This window comes from Alexandromys fortis, unplaced genomic scaffold (genome assembly GCF_014885135.2).
Source record: "Alexandromys fortis isolate MF-2015 unplaced genomic scaffold, M_Fortis_MF-2015_v1.1 scaffold_128, whole genome shotgun sequence".
NCBI classification, from domain to species: Eukaryota; Metazoa; Chordata; class Mammalia; order Rodentia; family Cricetidae; genus Alexandromys; species Alexandromys fortis.
In genome coordinates this window covers 2,431,784-2,438,077 of record NW_026068012.1, presented here as the reverse complement: position 1 = coordinate 2,438,077, position 6,294 = coordinate 2,431,784, and the positions used below count along the sequence as shown (strand labels likewise).

Here is a 6,294-nt window from a genome sequence, read left to right as displayed (position 1 = left end):
ATATATAGTGTTCTGCTTGCATGTTTGCCTGCAGTCCAGAAGAGGGTGCCAGATCTCACTATATAGATGGTTGTGAGCCACCATGTGGTTGCTGGGAATTGAACTCAGGACCTCTGGAAGAACAGTCAGTGCTCTTAACCTCTAAGCATCTCTCCAACTCAGTGGGTTCAGTTTTTTGTTATTGTTCGCTTTTGTTTTGTTTTGAGGCAGGGTTCCTGTAGTTCAGGATGGCCTAAGATTCATATGTGGTCCAGGCTGGTCTTGAGCTGCCAAGGCAGCTGCGGCCGTGTCCAGTCTGAGATTTAGTTTAATTATTATTTAAAACAGGGCACTCCTATGTAACTCAAACTGACTTAAAACTTGTGATTCTCCTGTCTCAGCCTCTTGAGACTGGGTCTTACTATGTATCCCTGACTGGCCTGGAACTCACTAAGTAGCCCTGACTATACCTGCCTCTGCCTGCTAACTGCTGGGGTTAAAGGCATGGACCACAATGCCAGGCCGTACCTGGTGATAGTTTCAATCAAACAGCCCAGGTTGATACTCTGAGACAGAGTGCCCAGCTAAACCTGGACTTCTTTCCGATCCACACATAGTGAAGGGAAACATGTACATTGTTTTAGTTATTATTATTTTATTTATGGTTTTCCAAGGCGGAGTTTCTCTGTGTAGTCCTTGCTGTCCTGGAATTTGCTTAGTAGACCAGTCTGGCCTGTGCAGTAATGTTTTGTTTGTGTTTTAACAAAGCTTGCGCCTGAAGATCAGCGTGCAGAGCTAAACCACAAGAAGCCAGGAGGTGGTGGCTCACACCTTTAATCCCAGGAGTCCCACACCTTTAATCTCAGCACTAGGGAGGTGGAGACCGGAAGGTATGTGGCTGGGCAGAGAGAAGAATGTAAGGCAGGAGGAGATAAGAGCTCAGCGTAGTCTGAGGCAGCTGTCTGAAGCAGTCAGAGGATGCAGTCTAGAGATGAAGTCTGAGGACTCATAGAGATAGGATCGCCCCTTCAGTCTGAGGATCAGTAGAGGTAAAAGGTCTCTCTAGTGGCTGGCTGCACTGCTTCTCTGATCTCTCGGCTTTCACCCCAATATCTGACCCCAGGTTTTTATTATTAAGAACTCAGAGATCGGCCTGCCTCTGCCTCCCAAGTGCTGGGATTAAAGACTTGAGCTACCATGCCCAGCTCACGAGTGTCGCCTTCAATTACTTAGAGGATAATTAGTTTAGCTCTGCAGTCATGAATAACTAGTGGAATAATTATCTACTTTTATCTTGTGGATTATGTTTCTGACTTTATGTCCAGGTAGCCTTTGTTTGACTGAGGGATACTGCTGGTGGCTTGAGCATTTCCCAGCATTCATGAAGCTCTGGGCTTGATGCTCTCCGCCCCCCCCCCCCTGGATGTGTATGTTGAACAGGCCTGTGATCCTAGTACTTGAGCGGCTGGGACTGGAGAATCGGAGCTAATACAGGACCGTGCTCCTAGCTGTTTGGGAGGCTGAGACAGGAAACTCACTTCGGCCTTAGGAGTTTGCTGTCAGCCTAGGCAGTATAGCAACATGCTATTTCAAAACCAATTAATTAAAGGAAAAATCAGGTGGTGGGTGGTGGTGCTCTCCTTTAATCCCAGCACTCAGGAGACATGTGGATTTCAGAATCTGAGGCCAGCCTGGTCTATACAGTGAGTTCTAGGACAGCTGGAGCTAAATAGAGAAACCGTGTCTCAAAAAAAAAAAAAAAAAAAAAAAAAAACAAGAAGTGTGCCTTTAATCCCAGCATTTGGAAGACATAGGCAGGTGGATCTCTGAGTCTGAGACCAGCCTGGTCTACATAGAGAGTTCTAGGACAGCCTGGTCTCCATAGTTCCCAGACAGCCAGGGCTACACATAGAAACCTTGTCTTAAAAAACCAGGAAAAAGGGGAAGGATAGCATATTTAATAAGAAACATAGGGCCAATGGGATGACCTGGGGTAAAGATGATTGACATCAAGCCAGATGGCTGCATTTGAATCCTGGGACCCACATATTGAAAGAGAGAATCAACTCCCAAGAGCTGTCCTCTGGCCTCCACATGTGCACTGGGTACATACACACATGCACATGCACACACAAATTAAAACAACTCAACATTCAAATGATTCAATAAGATATTGATCTTTACTACATGTATGTGATATATATATGTATATATATATATATTCAAATATGTCTAAGCGCTAACACCCGCTCTATGACATGAAGTACCTGGATTCCTTTGTACCATCCTCCCGGCTTACTATCTACAGGCTGGAGAACACTCAAAGACTCAAAACACTGGGCAGAGAAGGCAAAGCAATGCTGAAGAGTACAGCTCCCGCGTCCATTTGGAGTCCTGAAATAAAGACATTGTAGTCACTTTGGCTGAGAGGTTTAAATTTAGATGACAGTTTAACCACGGAGAAATGTTTCCTTTTGGCAGGGTCTTCTTTACCTACTGACCAGAAGAAAATGTTCCCCTCTGCTAATCATACTGGAATCTCACAGAACAACTGTTGAGAGAACAGGCTTGCCATCAGGAAGCAGGGCAGAACTGTCAGTCTTCTGGGATGAAGGACTGAGATGAAGACAAGAATGCAGGTATTTATTTATTTATGCTGGTTTTTTGAGACAGGGTTTCTCTGGGTAACAGCTCTAGCTGTCCTGGAACTAGCTCTGTAGACCAGGCTGGCCTCAGACTCACAGAGAGCCGCCTGCTTCTGTCTCCCGAATGCTGGGCTTAAAGGTGTGCACCACCACTGCCTAGTTTCAGATCATTCTAATGGCCTGGAAGAAAGGATTTGTAGGGTTGGGGAGAAGTTAAGTGTTAGAACTCTTGCTTTCTGTGACCTCGGCTCTATTTATTCCCAGTGCTGCAACTGGAGAGAGGGCTCTAAAACAATTATCTTTTGAGACAGTGTCTTAGTTAGGGTTTCTATTACTGCAAAGCTATACCTCTAAAAATGTCATGTATCATTAGGAAATGTAGGTTAGTATTTAGTCATCTATAACAATCAAACTTGTAGTCATATTAGGTACACTTTCAAGGTTAAACATATATTTTAGAGGGACAGGTGATCTTCAAATGCTTCAGAGACCTACAGAATATAACATTTTAAATGTTTCATAACCTAAGGCTTTCATGACAGTGAGACACATCTGCTCCTGTCAGCCACCAATCTACTTCACAAAAGGATGATGGACATCAAAGAACCTCCATATGGAGCTTGCTTTTGTTGTGGCAAACCTAGCCATTTGGGCTCCTGCCTTGACTTGTTGACAGTATACCATCCAAACTGGATGTACAGAACACCTAGAACAACAACTGCCAAACATTGCCAAGAAAAGATGGGCTAGTCCTTCAAAATTCTTGTTCCATAGGAAAGTCTGCCAGATGAGGAGAGTTAATTGAGCAGTTAAGAGCGCTGGTTGTTCTTCCAGAGAACTCGGGTTCAAATCCCATATGGCAGCTCACAACTGTCTATAACTCCAGTTCCAGAGGATCCAAATCCCTCACACAGACGTACATGCAGGCAAAAACCAATGCACATGTAATAGATAAATAAATCTCTTTTTAAAAAGAAAAGTCTACCAGGTGTTCTAGGTTTATATGCCAAAGATGGACGCCCCAATGTTGTGCAAAGAAACGTTGGGTGAGTTTAGGCAGTCAGATGTCTCTATAGTTTCTATAGTTTTGAAAGTAGTTTGCACTGTACTTCCTGTTTACTTAGATAATATTATAATCCTTCTGCAATCTTGATGGAGTTGAAGACTAGATAGTTAGAGTTACAGATTTCCTTAGGTATAATAGAAGGTAAATTCGGTACAGAACTTTGGATTCACCAAGAAAGGATAAATAATGGAGTATTTTTTTTTTCTGGAATTGCCAAGTACAAAAGGACTGGATTGTTGACTGAGTTTTCTGCCCTGCTGGTTCTGGCAGTTGTTAAGTCCCAAAGAAATCAGAGAAGTCTACGTTAATTATAAACTGATTGACCTAGTATCTCAGGCTTCTCATTAACTCGTATAACTTATATTAGCTCATAATTCTTGCCTGTGTTAGCCACATGGCTTGGTACCTTTTTAGGCTAGGTAGTCACATCTTGCTATCTTGTTTTTTTCTATGACTGGGTCATGAATGCAGACTGAATCCTTCCTCTTCCCAAAATTCTTGTTGATCCACCTCTACTTCCTTGGTCATATAAACAAGTATCTTCTAGCAGCTGTAAACGAGCCCAGGGGCAGCACACAGATAAACAGAAATGAGCTAAGTTAAAAAAAAAAAAAAAGCTAGCTAGGAACAAGCCCGAGTTAAGGCTAAGCATTCACAATTAACAATAAGTCTCCATGTCGTGATTTGGGGGTTGGCAGTCCAAGAAAACCTACGACGGGGGAGAACTTATCCAAAACGCTTAAGTTGCTGGCTGTGGTGGCTCAGGTTTGTAACCTTGGCACTCCTGAAGCTAAGGCAGAAGGGGACAGAAGTTTGAAACTACAGTGAAAGATCCTGTCTCAAAATGAAAAATAGGAAATAAAGAGTGAATGAACACATTAGAAGGTGAGGTTTTGTAAGTGTTCCAGAAGGCACATGCCAAGGATCCGTCACCAGAATGCAGCAATGTTTTAGGAAGACGTGCCCGGAGGAATGTCAGGTCACGGAGGAAATGTCTCTGAGGAACCCAAGAATAATGGTATATTATTTGTCCTTTAATAAATAAAGCTTGCTTGAAGATCAGAGGGTAAAACAGCCACACTAGTCAGCCATACAGGCCAGGGAGTGGTGGCTCACACCTTTAATCCCAGTTCCCAGGAAACAGAGGCCGAGGGATCTCTGTGAGTTCAAGGTCACCCTGGGCCACATTAAGATTGAATCTGTCTAAATGAGAAACAGCTCACACAAAGGTGATCCCAGCATTTGGGATTACACACCTTTAATCCCAGCACTAGGGAGGTGGAGACAGGAGTGATAAGGCTGGGCAGAGAGAGGAATATAAAGGGGAAGAGACAGGAACTCAGTGGAGTGTGGAGTCTGAGGATTCGTGGAGACAGGACCTTGCCCTTCGGTCTGCAGATTTGGTAGAGGTAAAAGGCCTCTTTAGGCGCTGGCTGTTTGGCTTTTCTGATTTTCAGCTTGAACCTCATTATCTGTCTCTGGGTCTTTATTATTCATGCTACTCCCAAACTCTTTCCTGCCAGTCTTTGCTTCCTTGAGGGGAGCGTTTCCTTTTGGATCCTCTGGAGCAGAGCTTTGGACCAGGGGCTGAAACTCTGAACTCTCATGAGCCTTCCTCGGGAGCGCAGCATCTCAGACCATGCTGCTGTGATGGAATGCCGACATCGGTCTCACAAAAAAGCAAGCTGCACCTGATCCTCCCTTTGTGAGCCCTGTCTACACAGGCTGCCTAGCTACCATGGCCCTAACTCTCGAGCCCAGAGACTGGGCTGGGCTTTTCCTTTCCCCAGCTTCTTTGATTTCTAAATATAACCCAGCCATTTTGGTTACATGGCCCTTTATGGCCCCTTTTGGGAAGCAGATCTTCCTTCTGCTTCCAGCCTGAGCCCCTTCCTTTTTGGCTCTCTCCCTTCTCCCTGCCTTCGCCCCTCTTCTCCTTCCGTCCTTCCCTCCCTCGTTCCCTTCCTTCCTTGTTCCCTCCCGCCCGCCCTCTCTCTCCCTCTCTCTGTTTTTCTCTCTCTCTGCCTCTCTTTCTGCTCTTCTCACTTATCCCCTTCCCTGCTTTCCCTTTCCTCTCCATAATCCACTAAATAAACCCCACTTTCTCTGCGTGGCATGCCCAACCGTCTCTGTCTTTCACCCGTCCTGGGACTGGCTGCCTTCGTAGCCTGCCATGGCCTCACGTCCAGCCGCAGTCTCGCTGCCACCACTAGGGGACCTGCAGTGTTTTGCCATAACACATTTCCTCACATGGCATGGCTCAGTTGTCTGGTCATGACTGCTCTAGACTCTCCCAGATGTCTCTGCCTCTGCCTGTATTCTCCCTTGTATCTATAATAAAAACCTCAGCCATTAGGAGCAGTAATGTCCTTCTTTTATTTCTTCTCTTTTTTTTTTTTTTCATTAAGAAGCCACTCTGGTCCGGTGGTGGTGGCACAAGCCATTAATCCAAGCATTTGGGAGGCAGAGGCAGGTGGATTTCTGTGAGTTCGAGGCCAGCCTCATCTACAGAGCTAGTTCCAGGACAGCCAGGGCTACACCGAGAAATCTTGTCTTGAAAAACCAAAGAGAGAGAGAGAGGGAGAGAGAGAGAGAGAGAGAGAG

General features: G+C 45.1%; 1 protein-coding gene across 1 annotated transcript in view; it reads left to right on the top strand.

Annotated features, from left to right (window-relative positions):
* Positions 1-2,481: 2,481 nt before the first annotated feature.
* The window catches only part of LOC126513599 (uncharacterized), a 5,363-nt gene continuing 1,550 nt past the window's right edge, over positions 2,482-6,294 (top strand). The window contains exon 1 of the mRNA XM_050162072.1: positions 2,482-2,618. The gene's annotated coding sequence lies outside the window, so the exon portion shown is untranslated. The remainder of the gene's footprint in view (positions 2,619-6,294) is intronic.